This window comes from Astyanax mexicanus, chromosome 16 (genome assembly GCF_023375975.1).
Source record: "Astyanax mexicanus isolate ESR-SI-001 chromosome 16, AstMex3_surface, whole genome shotgun sequence".
Classification (NCBI taxonomy): Eukaryota; Metazoa; Chordata; class Actinopteri; order Characiformes; family Acestrorhamphidae; genus Astyanax; species Astyanax mexicanus.
In genome coordinates, this window is record NC_064423.1 from 7,825,020 (window position 1) to 7,841,377 (window position 16,358).

The 16,358-nt window shown below is 35.1% G+C and overlaps 1 long non-coding RNA gene across 4 annotated transcripts; it reads left to right on the forward strand.

The window, feature by feature from the left end:
• Nucleotides 1-7,942: 7,942 nt before the first annotated feature.
• Nucleotides 7,943-14,704, forward strand: LOC125782216 (uncharacterized). 4 transcript variants are annotated; one of them, XR_007424824.1, is made up of 5 exons: nucleotides 7,943-8,260; nucleotides 9,934-10,003; nucleotides 11,022-11,165; nucleotides 12,337-12,470; nucleotides 12,595-14,704. It is a non-coding gene; the product is annotated as an uncharacterized LOC125782216 (long non-coding RNA). The 4 variants fall into 4 exon arrangements; XR_007424823.1 differs by lacking the exon at nucleotides 9,934-10,003 and having other exon boundaries at nucleotides 7,948-8,260; XR_007424822.1 differs by lacking the exon at nucleotides 7,943-8,260 and having other exon boundaries at nucleotides 9,737-10,003.
• The last annotated feature ends 1,654 nt before the right edge of the window (nucleotides 14,705-16,358 follow it).

A 16,358-nucleotide genomic window follows, 5' to 3' on the forward strand; every position in this document is an offset into this window, starting at 1 on the left:
TTTCTACAAATAAATGCTCTATTTTTTGGAATTTGGGATAAATGTTGTCTATAGTTTATATAATAAAACAATATTCAAAAAACAATGTTCATTTTACTCAAACATAAACCTATAAATAGTAAAATCAGAGAAACTGATTTAGAAACTGAAGTGCTCTCTTAACTTTTTTTTTCCAGAGCTGTCTGTCTCACCTTCGAAGCAAATGGCAAAACAACTATGAGTGTACTATTTAGTATTTTGTTTATAAGAGATTTATTATCTGTTTTGCTATTTATCTTAGTCATTATTATTAATAATAATAATAATAATAATATAGTAACATTATTTTTATTAGTTATTTTATAACAGTTCTAAATCCCAGTCAATGACATTTAATAGCAACATAATAAAGAATAATATATATATATATATATATATATATATATATATATATATATATATATATATATATATATATATATATACTGATGATTTCTTGTTACATTGTACATTACATTTTTTGTTACATTACATTTTTTGTGACTTTTTTATTTTTTTAGCGGCTGCGGTAATTTTTTAAAGTAGCCCAAAAAACGTCCAATTTAGCGACAAATCTGGCAACCCTAGCAAGCCGCGATGAGGGAGTGTCCGCAAATTCCTCACACATCTCAAACACTGGGAAACAAAATCCCTAAAGCTCTAATAAAACACAGATTATTAATAATAAACACAATGTATGTGTTCTGTTAGTTAGGTAGTTAGTCAGTTAGGTAATTAGTTAATATATGTATTATTGGTCTCACTTGGTTTAATATCTGAAAAACATAAAGTGAAAGCCCACAGTTTATTCAGGGACCGTCTGTAAACACTGAGTGGCGCTGTTGGATTCAAAATGAAGATTAATGCAGAAACTACAGATACTTAGAAAAGTTTTTATACTTCCACAACTTTTTCATGTTTTGTCACCTTAAGCCGCAAACTTAAATGAGATTTTAACTTATAGATCAACACAAAGTAGCACATCATTGTGAAATTGAACGAAAATTATAGTTTTTTTTTAATCAAATAAAAAGATCATTCTTTCACTGCAATTACAGCTGCAGGTCTTTTTGGGGTATGTCTCTACCAGGTTTGTGCTTCTAGAGACTGAAGCCCTTTCCACACAAATCTGTATGTTTTGTCTCTGTTTTTGTCTCTGTCAGCCAGAACTTTGACTCGTCATGCACCATTACCTCACAGAGAAACCAGGCAGGCTAAGCAAGTAAACATTAGCTAACATTGTGATCAAAATGTTCAAATCTGAAACTTATTTGGCTGCATCTTATAACTGTCACCCATATCATCTTTGTTCTGCATCACTCTAAATTCTATAGTATATACAACAGCATTTTAGGGCAATTTTTACAATAAAAATACATTTAAAGCCAAAATATTTTCAGAATAAAGTATTACAATCAAGATTGTTATTATTATCATTAATAGGGTTAAAGAGTTTGAAAAATGATATAGCAGTCTCCTTACGTTAAAATTTGGGATGCTGAGAATTTGGTAATACTTTCGTATCGGTTTCACAAATAAATAAATACTCAATCCGTCCGCACAATCAGCATATGATTATTATAAATGTAAGAAAAATGTGTAAGAACCTGTGTTTATTTAGAAGAAAGAACCAGATGGATGTGTAGGTGCACCACCAGAGGACCCAACACTTTGAATATGGACTCATACAATAAAGTAAAGCCATATGGCATCTCTATATATAGCTGCATGTTCAGATTTAGTCGGCATGTCATGTTGATAAAATCGTACAATAACCCACTACTATTACTGTCTTTAAAATACTGAGATTCTTTTCTCAAATCATGCTGTTTTTATTCTCAAAAACGAACAACTTTATTCTTGAAATGTTCAAGATTATTAAACTGTTTTTTTTGTTTGTTTTAAGAGTGGCCCTAAAACGCCATCGTAAGTTAATAGTCAAAACAAAAGGGGACATCTTCTTTTAGCCAAGAGATCACTATATCACATCCTAAACAACTCAGGAGAAATTTAAACTAGACCAAAAATGAGTGGAATTTAGTGGGGAGTAGTTTGTACAACTACTTCTAGCTAAACTAGCAGGCTGACAAAATCTAAAACTGAGCCTTTAAAATAAGAAAAAAATATTAACCTGCTGTTATCTACAGTATATGTCTAACCCTGATTCACATTTTACCATCTACTTTCTCGTATGAAAGTGATTAATGGGTGAGGATGAGTCTGTTAGATTAGCCTTTTAGCTAACAAGCTAACTAATTAAAAGCAAACTGACAAACTAGCCAATTCCAGCACTGTGGTGCCGTGATATGATGCAGCACCTGTGCAACAAGTCCAGTTGTGAATTTTTACAATTCACTCCTAAATATTCCACAGCCAACTGTCAGTGATATTATAACACAGTGGAAGAGACTGGAAATGAAAGTTTTGTTTTTTAAGGATACTGAAAAAAATAGTTCAACAGTTTGCCAAATGTATAAACTGAGGGTAAATTTAGGATTCAATTTAAAAACATGTTTTAACTAAAGACAGCTGTGCTTTAATGAATTTCATTAGAATGTCTGCGTCAGTAACTTGGACAGTGATGTCAGTAACGCATTACTCTAATCTGACTCTTTTTTTCAGTAACGAGTAATCTAACGCGTTACTATTTCCAATGCAGTAATCAGATTAAAGTTACTTATCCAAGTCACTGTGCGTTACTCTCTCTCTCTCTCTCTCTCTCTCTCTCCACCTCACACACACACACACACATCGCGTAATCCATAAAGTAACTAAGTTTTTTTTAAGGAGTAATCAGTAATCGGATTACTTTTTCAAAGTAACTATACCATCACTGCTCTAGGCTGTGTCATATATGCTTATCAGTTTAACCCTCTATTGTTTCCTGGGCTTGTAGAGCTGATGTCATGTAGGATTTTCTGGTATGAGAGAGGCAGTCAGACAGCTTGTCTTTCTTAAAGCTTTTCTGAATTCGTTTTTTTCCCGTTATGATCAACAGGAAGCCAGGTATGCGCCGGTCGCTGTCGACGTCCAGCAGGGATGAAATTATTCGCTGGTTTAAAGAGGAGCAGACCCTCAGAGTTTGTTTACAGCAAGGCGAGAGTCGAGTTGCCCCCTGGTTTCATGGTGAGTTCAAAGTGTGGGCCATCTGTGAGCTTTAATCCAAGAAAAACCTCTCTCTCTCTGTCTAAGTGTTCTGCTTATAATTACTGGGTTTGTTATTATTATTATTTCAAAGGATTAATGCTATTTCTTTATATTTGTTTGCAATATTACTAACATAATAAATAATTATCTTACAGTCAATAAATTGAAATACGTGATTAAACGTTTTTGATTTGAGCTCTTTCTCTTTGTACACAGGTATTATTACTCGTGAGGAGGCGGAGGATTTGCTGAAGTCAGGCAGCGCTGGAAGCTTCCTGGTCCGTGTTAGCGAGAGGATCTTTGGATATGTTCTTTCTTACAGAACATAGTCTATGACTCCTGTAAGTTTGGGCAAATTTCACTGTATTGTTTATTTTATATTAATTGTTTTTTTTTTATTCATGTTTAAAATTAAATTTCTCATGATTGTCCCATAATGCCAAAACAGGTCCACTACCATTTGAAAGAGTCTGTCCTAGGCTATCACCTCTGCAAGTTTGGGCAAATTTCATGCTTAAAATTAAATTTCTCATGATTTTCCTATAATGCCAAAACAGGTCCATGACCATTTGAAAGAGTCTGTCCTAGACTATGACTCCTGTAAGTTTGGGCAAATTTCACTGTATTGTTTATTTTATATTAATTTTTTATTTTTTTTTACTCATGCTTAAAATTAAATTTCTCATGATTTTCCCATAATGCCAAAACAGGTCGATGACCATTTGAAAGAGTACAACATAGGCTATCACCTCTGCAAGTTTGGGCAAATTTTACTGTATTGATTATTTTATAATAATTTTATTTTTTTTTTTTATGCTTAAAATATTTTTTTTTTCATGATTTTCCCATAATGCCAAAACAGATCCATGACCGTTTGAAAGAGTCTGTCCTAGGCTATGACAAGTTGTACTGTTTTGTTTATTTTATCTTATCTTCATTTTGTTATATTCTATTTTTATTGTATTATTTTATTTTGTTGTCTTACTTTATTTATATATCTATTTTAACAACAGCTCTTGGGTGTAAACTGAATCGTGAGATCACAATTTCGTTCCACCTCATGAACCACATGTGATACGAATGACAGTAAAATCTCCTTGAATCCTTGAAAACAGGTCCAGTACCATTTGAAAGAATCTGTCCTAGGCTATCACCTCTGCAGGTTTGGGCAAATTTCACTGTTTTGTTTATTTTTAATACTTGCTAGTATCAGATGTAAATTCATTCTCCAATAAGCCATCACAGGGCCACTGTGAGGCAGTCCTATCAGTTCCTCAGGCTATCAGCACTGCGTATTTCTGCAGGTTTCACTATAGATAGCCCCTTGCACTTGAGGTATTGGATTTAAGGTGATGGTTTTAAACTCACACCCCCTGTTTCTAGCACAGGTGTATTTAACAGGTGATTTCTAGACTAGACTGTTTAGAAATATGCTGAGCAGTTTAATGGTGGAACAGTTAAGTGGACCTTTTTGTTTTATTTGTTTTGGCATTATTGGAAAATCATGAGAATTTTCATTTAAAGCATGGATTAAAAAAATAATAATAATATAAAATAAACAATACAGTAAAATCTACCCAAACTTTCAGTGGTCATAGCCTAGGACAGACTCTTTCAAATGGTAGTGGACCTGTTTTGGCATTATGGGAAAATCATGAGAAATTTAATTTTAAGCATGAATAATAAAAAACAAATTATATAAATCAAACAATACAGTGAAATTTGCCCAAACTTGCAGGAGTCATAGGCTAGAAAATACTCTTTCAAATGGTAGTGGAACTGTTTTGGCATTATGGGAAAATCATGAGAAATTTAATTTTAAGCATGAATAAAAAATAAAAAAATTGATACAAAATAAACAATACAGTGAAATTTGCCCAAACTTGCAGGAGTCATAGCCTATGTTGTACTCTTTCAAATGGTCATGGACCTGTTTTGGCATTATGGGAAAATCATGAGTAATTTAATTTTAAACATGAATAAAATATATATATATATATATATATATATATATATATATATATATATATATATATATATATATATATATAAAATAAACAATACAGTGAAATTTGCCCAAACGTGCAGGAGTCATAGCCTTGGACAGACTCTTTCAAATGGTAGTGGAACTGTTTTGGCCTTATGGGAAAATCATGAGAAATTTAATTTTAAGCCTGAATAAAAAATTATTAAATTAATATAAAATAAACAATACAGTGAAATTTGCCCAAACTTGCAGGGGTCATAGCCTATGTTTTACTCTTTCAAATGGTAGTGGACCTGTTTTGGCATTATGGGAAAATCATGAGAAATTTAATTTTAAGCATGAATAATAAAAAACAAATTATATAAATCAAACAATACAGTGAAATTTGCCCAAACTTGCAGGAGTCATAGGCTAGAAAATACTCTTTCAAATGGTAGTGGAACTGTTTTGGCATTATGGGAAAATCATGAGAAATTTAATTTTAAGCATGAATAAAAAATAAAAAAATTGATACAAAATAAACAATACAGTGAAATTTGCCCAAACTTGCAGGAGTCATAGCCTATGTTGTACTCTTTCAAATGGTCATGGACCTGTTTTGGCATTATGGGAAAATCATGAGTAATTTAATTTTAAACATGAATAAAAAAAAAAAAAAAATATATATATATATATATATATATATATATATATATATATATATATATATATATATATATATATATATATATATATATAAAATAAACAACACAGTGAAATTTGCCCAAACGTGCAGGAGTCATAGCCTTGGACAGACTCTTTCAAATGGTAGTGGAACTGTTTTGGCCTTATGGGAAAATCATGAGAAATTTAATTTTAAGCCTGAATAAAAAATTATTAAATTAATATAAAATAAACAATACAGTGAAATTTGCCCAAACTTGCAGGGGTCATAGCCTATGTTTTACTCTTTCAAATTGTATTGGAACTGTTTTGGCATTATGGGAAAATCATGAGAAATTTAATTTTAAACATGAATAAAAAAATAAAACAAATGAATATAAAATAAACAATACAGTGCAATTTACCCAAATTTGCAGAGGTAATAGTCTAGGATGGACTCTTTTAAGAGGTACTGGATCTGTTTTGGCCTTTTGGGAAACTCATGAGAAATTTAATTTGAAGCATGGATTGAAAAAGTAATATTAATATAAAACTCTCTCTCTCTCTCTTAAAAACCGATGGGATTGTTATGGTATTATATCAAATAGATAATGTACTGCACTAAATCTACAGTGAGGTGAGTTATTTTAATCCGTTTTCTTCTCGTTTCTGGGCTTAATGTATGTCTGAATTAATATAACCGACTGAAACGTGTCTGTCTCTCTCTGTGTTTTTTAGCGTGCTCTCCTCCTGCGCGTCTGTTTACCGTAAAATCGCGCGTATACGCGCGGATAGCTTGACTCCGGTAAAACACCAGCATAGATATACTCCTTAATAACTGCCCACATCTTCCCCAAGGTACACAATAAGACACTTCAGCAGACACAGCCGGCCCATCGGGAATCCTCACGAATCTCCCGATTAGCCACTCCGGGCCTGGACACACTGACAAAGTTGTAATTAACTGATTTCCAATTTCCAGTCTTCATTATTCATCTTTTAATAATGCTTTTTCCGCCCAATTCCTTTGGAGGGGAGTGCAGACATATGTTCTCAGTCTTCAAACTGATTGGGCATAAAAAAGGCCACTGCAAATTTCATATTTCTTTATTTGTGGATTTCATGCATCTGTTTGCCAGTATTCATGCCCTTAGTGCTGTCATTATCAGTCAGCATTGGCAGAGCAGCCAAAAAAATATTGAGAGCATGTGTGCTGTTTGACAAAAAGGTTAATTTATATAAAATAAAAAAACACTTGAGGCTTGTAGTGTAAAGACAGCCACTGACACGGGTGATTTTTTTTTTTAGATTTTATATAACATTTTATTATTTTATTGTTTATTCTATTATAATTCTGGTCTAAGTGATTCCTAAATGGCCAGTGAGTTTATTTAACTGCGACTGAGTGAATACAGCCCAAACCCAAGGTGTGTTAAAAACAGTTTTTTTAGTCCGGTGTTCTGTCGAATTTTGCTACCCATCGATACATGCTTCCCAAAGGTACTGCGCATGCGCCGACCTACACAATTTAATTCTTTCTCGTGTTTTATGTATAATTAATCTGGTTTAGGGGGCGTTATGTGCATTAAACAACCTGGACGCACTATCATTGCACAGAAGTGTGAATGGAAACTAAAAATTACACTTATTATCATAAATAAATACAAAAGCAGTTTGTAATGAGCTATATTTACTATAACTTTGCCATGGTACAATGAATTATGCACTCCAAATCTAATAACGTACATCTACTGGAATATCACTGGGTACATGCCCTAAAATAGTGCTTCTTTTGTATTTTTACAGTTAAATATTCATTGGGGCAGCACGGTTCGACAAGGTAGCAGAATTCGACAGAACGCCGGCCCTCTTTCTCCAGTCCAGCTCCGCCCGCCCTCTCATCAACAGACTTTTGGAAGAAACCAAAGTCACTGGAAAAGAGGGGGAGATCTGAGATTTCGAGGCATGATATTTAATATAATTAAAATAATATATTTCACCGTTCCTATTAAATTATGATTATTTACGTTTATATCTCACGTTTTAATACAATATAACATATAATGAATATATTAAAACACACAAATTAAAAACCTTTCGGGCAACAAAAAAACCCCGAACCTAGTTTTGAATGGTCGTGGCTCCACTCCACTGAATCAGTAGCCACAACAAAGACGTCCTTTTCTCCGGGAGCTGCATGGGGACTGCAGGAGTCCAAAGCCTCGCTGTGTTTTATGGGGAACAGTTATTAATATTGGGTCAAATAATCCAGTATTTCTTCACTCTGGTGCTGAAGGTCCGCTGCGCTGCTCTTTATTGTGTTTCCCATTTACTCTGTTTTCATTTAAAGCCCCTCAGTCTTAAAACAGCGGCACTAGCGGGCCTCCAGCGGGCCTTCAGCACCGATAGTGATTATTACCCTGCCGGATTAGATTAGAGCAGCGCGGCGGAGCTCTGTAAGTCCCGGTGAGTAATTTAGTTAGCTGACTGTTTTCAGCTCTCGGTGAAGCGCGGTCTTATTATGATACTTATGTTTTGTTTCTGAACGAGCAGGTGCTGCTGCAGGTAATCGAGCTAACTGTAGCTAATTAACTTAGCCAGCATTCCTCCACTCGCTAGCTCGCTAACGTTAGCTATCTTACAGCGTTATTCGACGTTAACACGCTTTAAATAGTCTTACCACTATTTAAAGACTATTTAAAGCATGTTTATGGCGAATAACGCTGTAAGATAGCTAACGTTAGCGAGCTAGCGAGTGGAGCATGGCTGGCTAAGCTAATTAGCTACAGTTAGCTCAACCGGCTAACGTTAAGCTAATTAGCTACAGTTAGCTCGATTACCTGCAGCAGCACCTGCTCGTTCAGAAACAAAACAAACACCCAGCGCCGTGTAACAGCTGATTCACGACCTTCTCTCCCAGCACAGGGTGTGTTTTTCTCAATCAGCAGCAGCTTTTAAACCACGCTGTAGTTCAGTAATAAGATCGCGTTTCACCGAGAGCTGAAACAGCCAGTTAGCTAACGGTAGTTAAAATACCTAACAGGCCTGAGAGCTCCTCTCGGTACTCTGGTCTAATTCGGAAGGGTTTTTGTAGTTATTTAATTTCTGAATCTTATTAATACTGAATTAAAGTATGGTAATCTGGCTAATGTTAGAAAATCAACTAGCTTTTTACCAAAACACTTTTAGTTAATTTATACCTAATTTTAGCGGTGTGTTCCCACAAGACGAAAAATAAATAAATAAAAAAAGGCGGGCCGTCTGCGCGTGCGCCAAATTTAGCGGCCGACTGCGCATGCGCCAAATTTAGCGGCCGACTGCGCATGCGCCAAATTTAGCGGCCCACTGCGCATGCGTCAAATTTAGCGGCCGACTGCGCATGCGCCAAATTTAGCGGCCGACTGCGCATGCGCGAATATTAGCGGCCGACTGCGCATGCGCCAAATTTAGCGGCCGACTGCGCATGCGCGAATATTAGCGGCCGACTGCGCATGCGCCAAATTTAGCGGCCGACTGCGCATGCGCGAATATAAGCCAAATATTAGCGCATGCGCAGTCGGCCGCTTATATTCGCGCATGCGCAGTCGGCCCCCCCGTCTTTTTTTATTATTATTATTTTTTTTTTTTTTTTCGTCTTGTGGGAACACACCGCTAAAATTAGGTATAATAATCATCGTTTATACAGCGATGGTTTGGGTTTAAAGCTGGGTTTGTTGTGCTGGATATTTGGTTAGGAGCAGGAGATTTTATAAGATGTGTGGCTGCATAATTGTGAACTGAGATCGCGGTCTGTGAAGTTACACCCGCAGTGTTTTGGTAAAAAGATAGTTGACTTTTTAACATTAGCCAGATTACCATACTTTAATTCAGTATTAATAAGATTCAGAAGTTAAATATCTACAAAAACCCTGCCGGAATAGACCGGAGTACCGAGAGGAGCTCTCAGGCCTGTTAGGTATTTAAACTACCGTTAGCTAACTGGCTGTTTCAGCTCTCGGTGAAACGCGATCTTATTACTGAACTACAGCGTGGTTTAAAAGCTGCTGCTGATTGAGAAAAACACACCCTGTGGTGGGAGAGAAGGTCGTGAATCAGCTCTTAAACGGCGCTGGGTGTTTGTTTTGTTTCTGAACGAGCAGGTGACGCTGCAACTGGATTTTATAAAGATATGAGAAAATAATGCTTTCGTCGTGGATTTAACATGAAAAGGTAAGCTGCTGTTATGTTCTGATCTGTGCAGGCAGTTTATGCACTTAACGTAACTCCTTTAGACAACTAACTTACAGAGCTAGCGTTTGTTGTGTCTCCGGCTTAGTTTTGTGCAGTCCATGATTATTAGCTAAGGTGTTTAGTTTATTTTGACCCCAAACAGCAGCATTCACTGCATTTTGCATACTATTAACTAACCGCGTGAATCCACTGTACGTGCAAGTTAGCGTTAACTTCATCACGAGCGAGTAACGGATTAGTAAACACACTCTTGTCTTTTTTTTGAATCCTCACAGTTTCTGTCAGAAAACACTGAAAGAAAACTTCTCCTCTGTCTCTGTTTATACAGCGATGGTTTGGGTTTAAAGCTGGGTTTGTTGTGCTGGATATTTGGTTAGGAGCAGGAGATTTTATAAGATGTGTGGCTGCATAATTGTGAACTGAGATCGCGGTCTGTGAAGTTACACCCGCAGCTAACCAGTGACTTTAAAAAACAAATAAACACAGCTGTTACATGACTTTATGGGTTTTAAAAAATGAGTTAATTACTTTTAAAAGACTAGGCTACTAATGTTGGCCCTGCTGAGTCCAGCTGATCATCCAGAAATAAACATTACCTATGCTGGTCAAAAGCTATTTAAAGAGCTAACCTCCCAGGGTGTGTTTGTTTGTTTTTTTTCTGGTTTTGAGCATTTTTTTAAGGAGGGAGTGTACGTCTGTGCTGCAGTAGAAGAGTGTAATTTAAGAAAAGTTGCTGTATTTGTCTCACTGTCTTAGATAGTATAGACTTTAAACATGTTACTAAAAATTAACACTGGACCGTGTTTTTAAATACTTGCCATTCTGGATGTCCTGAACATTTTCATGCAGGCCTGTGTGTTTTAAAAAATATATATTTTATTCATTCTATTTTATGTCGGTTAGTTTTATTTATATAAAGTAAGACCTGTAGATCTACTTTATTGGATAAATTGATACAGCTACCATGAACTGTTTTGTTTCTGTTCTGTAAAATCAGGCCCAGTTCCAAAAGACACAACATCCTCAGTGTCCTGGAGCTCCAGCTGAAGCACTGGCCACTCCACCTTCTCCATCCCCACCCAAAAGAGGAAGATCAGCAGCAGTGGAGGGTCCCAGGATGTTGAGATGGTAGTGCAGAGCGGTAAGTCCCAATCACATTTTTAGCCTCTGAGTCAGTCATTTATTTTTCTTAATCCAATATTTTTTTGCAATGGAAAAAAAAAGGAACACATCCAAGTTGTCCCTTATGTTTTTATTAATAAGTTAATTATTATTGAAACAATGATTTAAGAACATACCTAAATCAAAACTAAAAACTGTATATAAAATAAAATATTAGACAGAAACATCGTTATAATTCTCAGAGTACGCTGAGGCAGCTTGGCTTAAAAAAACTGTAAATATGCATTTTACAAAAGTTAGCTTAAAAAATAATAGTTTAAAAATGTAAGATGATGAATATATATGTTAATACATTAATAGCTTAATATTATTACTCTATTTGTTCTTATTACTGACTTACCGGGGGAACTAATTAAGGGACGGAAACACGCACAGAGAAATGTGTTGGCAGTGCTGTTGCTAATTGTACTGAGTGTCTGCAGTGTACTGGGAGGATTGTGCTGGGTGCTTATTGTTTCTCAGGTGGTAAATCATGTTTGTTGTTGAATGTGCATTTTTTTTCCTTCCCATCTTGTAAAATCCTGCCTTTGCAGTCCACTTTAAAATATTTCCAAACAGAGAGGTGTAATACGCTCTTTCGATCTTACAGCTGCTGCTCACACTGCTAATAAATAAAAAACAAACCCAGTTGATTTTATCGGAGCGCCAGTACCCAAACCCGACTGACTAAAACTTTCAATCGTAACCAACGATTTTCCTAACCTAACGATTTTCCAATGATTTCACAGTTGCAGACAAATTTCCAGAGTCAGGATAAAATCACGAGAGTCTGGCTAGAGTCGAGCTGCAGTTGAGTTGCGGTCGTGTCATCTCAATCGTTAAGTGGACACTTAACGATTGAGATGACACGACCGCAACTCAACTGCAACTGTGAAATCATTGGAAAATCGTTAGGTACCTGAACACTCTTCTCTCTTCACCCTTAATGTAGCAGCTACCCACTGAATAACTGTTAGCCTGTTCTATAGCGACTGTAATTTCCTTCTGTCTGTTTCTTACACTCTGTAGGTACTTATATATATTTTTTTTTATTGAACGTGGCAGCGTGCCGACAATCACAAGTATTGCAAATGTTGGGATAAATTTCAGCCAATTTAACTTTACCTGAATGTGCTCTGTGTACTCTGCAGGTACTTCTAAGGCAGCTAGTTGAAGGCGTGATTGAGGTCCATGCCAGAGGGGTTCTGCACTGTGACCTCAAGCCATAGAACATCCTGGTTCAGATGTACAGTTAGGAACCACGCCTTCATCTTCTGTTCTTCTGGTATGGGTTTTCAGTGAACACTACAGGCAGAGAACTGTCTGCGTAGAAGCTACCATTACTGAATAGAGATTCAGGTCAAAAACATTCCTTAACGCTCAGTCACTCTGTCCAATTTACTTTTCAGGACCTTCCTCATGAGTGGTTTACCCATGAGGCCAAATCCTCCACAGTGTTGCAGATAGGAATCATCCTGCTGTGTGTGAGAGGTGCCCCTTCAACACCAGCACGGAGATCACCTCAAAGAAGTCTCAGATCATCTCTACACCATCTGCTCTATGACCCCTGGCTAAGTATACACCACGACACAGCCACCACATCAGGCACACCTCAGTCAAGTACCATATAAAACAATAATAATAATAATTTTAAAAAATCTATATTTTCAATCTCTAGTTTAGAGAGTTCTCTAGTAGAGCTGGGCGATTAATCGATTTTATCGACAAATTCGAATTTATAGTTAAGGACAATGTGTTTTTATGAAAATCGATTTTCTCTGAGTTTTCTTTTTCACCACAGACGCTCCTCTGTGGGCACAGAGTGAGCTTAGCTAGCTCCCTCCATACCTCCCTCCCTCCAGCGCGCGCACCCCCACCCCTCCCTCACTCCCTCCCTCCCTCCCTTGCACGCACAAACACACACGCACACACACATACACAAAACACAAGACGGCGGAGCTTAAGAGCAACTGGCTCCGTGATCTGGAGTTGGTTCGGTTTTGCGGCGTCGGACTTAGACCAAACAGGTCCTCGCTGTAAGGTGAACCAATTTATCACTATACCTTAAACAGAACCATGTAGCGGAGTGGGAGAAGTGCTGCTACCATAGGAATGAACGCAGCAGCAGCACCAGTTCACCATTCAACGTTAAACAAGGAACTGGCCCTGGCACATCTTCCAACCGTGTACCAGGTTTTGTATGCACTACAAGTTAAGATGTTTTGCATATTCATGAGAAAAGATCTCATTTTATAGAACACTGGCACTTATTTAAATGCTTTGTTTTGCAATTCTAGCCCAATAGGGAAAATATTTACTTAAGAGCATATAAATTGTACTTGTTTTCTATTGTCTACTTTGTAAGTTTTATCAAAAAAGGGCACCATTTTATTTATTTCTATTTGTTTTTAAGGGTGCGTTTATTTATTTATTTATTTTTTAAGTTTGAGGGTGCATTGTGTCAGTACCTAAACTATGTTGGAGAAAGCTTTCTAAAAGTCACTAGATGTTCTCACTGTTTACAATAGTTTTTTTTGCTTGTTTCTGGTTGCACTTTAACCACAAATGGAACATTTTAAGTGAAAACAAATTAAATAAGAACTAGTTTTTAACCATTTCTTTATCATCTTTAGTTTGATTTTTAGTACGGGGAAAAAATCGATTTAAATCGAAAATTGGATTTTTTTTCGGCCATATCGCCCAGCTCTATACTCTAGTTTAGAGGGTTTTTTTTATAAAACACACCTAAGGAAAATAGCAGGTATTAATAAAGCTATTGATTCCATACTTTTAAAAAGGTAATGATTTTCTTTAACTATATAAATGTTTTAATCGTTTTGTGTATTGTATGCTTTTAATTGCTTCCTGTTTTGTATTTGTGTTCATGTACTTAAGGCTTTAATCCTTTTATCTTGATATTGTTTATCTTTTGATGTTTATTAATTACTTAACTGTATTTATCTTTATGTAGTATACTGTTAGTGTTTTAATCCATACACTTTTTGTATATATTTCTTTTATTGCTTAGTTACTTGCTTTATTAATGGTTATTGTATTGGTGTTTTAGTCTTATTTTGGGCTTACATTCATTAAAAACATTTTAACGTTTGTCTTTTAGTGCTTTAATCAATTAATATTGTACTTACCTTTTACTATTTTACTATTAATCTTTCTGTACTTAATTATACATTATTTTTTACTCATTTTTTTATAAAATTAAAGGCGGGTTTATTAATTGTATGTCTTTATACGGGATTTTATATTTGCATTGTATGTATTTTTGTTTCATTTAATGTTTATGCTCTTTGTCTTTTTCAGATTTTTACATTTTTAATTTGTGTATTGACCCAAGGAGTATGGGTTCCTCTCAAGGTTTCTATCTCTCTTTCTGAGAGAATTTTCTTTGCCGCTGTCTCCTTTGTGCTTACTCAAAAGAGGTTTGGACACTTTTTTTTTTTAACTGTTCTTAATTTTGTTTGTTTCTTAACTTTGTCAATAAATGTTTTTTTATTGCTATCACTTTTGTCTGTTTGTTTGATCACACTATCGCTAAGTTTCTTGAAATGTGTTTATGGAAAAAAAATAATTTTAATATTTTATTAAATGTGGATTTGATGCCCACATTCAACCACTTTTTAACACTTCGACTAAACACTGAAAGAATAAATCAGAAATTATTGATTTATTATTAATGTAATGAACAGAGATGTTCTGAAGTTAAAAGCTGATTATCCCATGTGTCTCATATTCCCAAATATGATAAGGTTGATAAGGTCATGTCAGCTCCAAGGACAATTTCAGTTTTGTATTTCAGTGAAAGTTGTTCCTTTAATTGAATTTATATAAATAATGTATCTGGTAATATACAAAGGCTCTCAGTGTTGTTACACCTTTTTGTTATACTTAAAACCAAAGTGTAATTTTCAACAACTCGCCTCTATGTGATGTTTGACCACTTAGGAATTACACTGACATTACTTCTACAAGTCATGGGATAGTAGGTTTGAGGCTGATCATGAAGTGTTACCTCAATGTATTGGCCAGTAATTTATTATTGAAGGTTATTCATTCAAATTTATTGTGACTGGTGGTCTGCCTACAATTGTCTGTGCAACTCTGAGAAATATCTATATACCACTTTTAAAACGATTAAAGCTTTGGGATTTACATGTGCAAAATTAAGCCCTGCATACAGAAATATACTGATAACTTTCTGATGCTTTAAAAAATAAGAATCAAAGGAATCAAATTCCAAAAGATAAGCATTAGCATTTCAGAAGTACTGTCCGAGGTCAGCATACACACTAGAAAAACAGAGAAAAAAAATCACAGTTCTTACAGTCTGCTTGTCTTACCAGGTTCCATGAGACACTGCAGCATCCCTTTATTCATCCAATAACATAAATTATACATTAATAAAACATCTGTTTTATTAGAAATACTTGTTCAAATTACAAATTAGCACCCACAACTCCACAGAGGTTGGAGGACCATAATTTAATATAATTATATATTTAAGTTACATGATTTTGAGCATATTACTACATTATTTTGCCTTTCAAAAAATGCCAAGTGAGCAAATCAAATCTAAAACTTTTTTTTTGTTCCCCCTCTGCATGTGATACATAGAGATCAGTAACATCTTTCAGTAAAAATGGTCTGTAAAAACAATATGAAATTTGAAAAGGAAAAAAATACAAGCTACAAAAAATGTAATTTTCAAAATAAATTCATGGTGATCACTTGATTATGACAGAAATGGACACCTGCTAAAACCACATACCTATCCTTTTGGTTTGAGGTAAATCTGTCTACCACAAACCAAAATATACAATTACAGTAGAGGAATCCTGCTTTAAGATATTTGGCCTCAGATGCATCAGTAGCACTTTACAATTAATTTACATTGTTTAACCATACTTATGTTAGAATGCCTCAACTAATTATTATTATGACACTAGTTAAGATATTAATTCCTACAAAATGTTAAAACTGATATCGCAATTCATCTTTATTTACAACATTCTTAAGCATTACAATTTAGAAATGTTAAATAATATTTACCACTTAATGTTTATTACAGTCGTAAGTACTGTTATTTTTTACCCTGATTGTAAAGAGTTACAGATGCATCAGTAGCTGGGTAGAACAATATGAATATGACTGCTGTCTA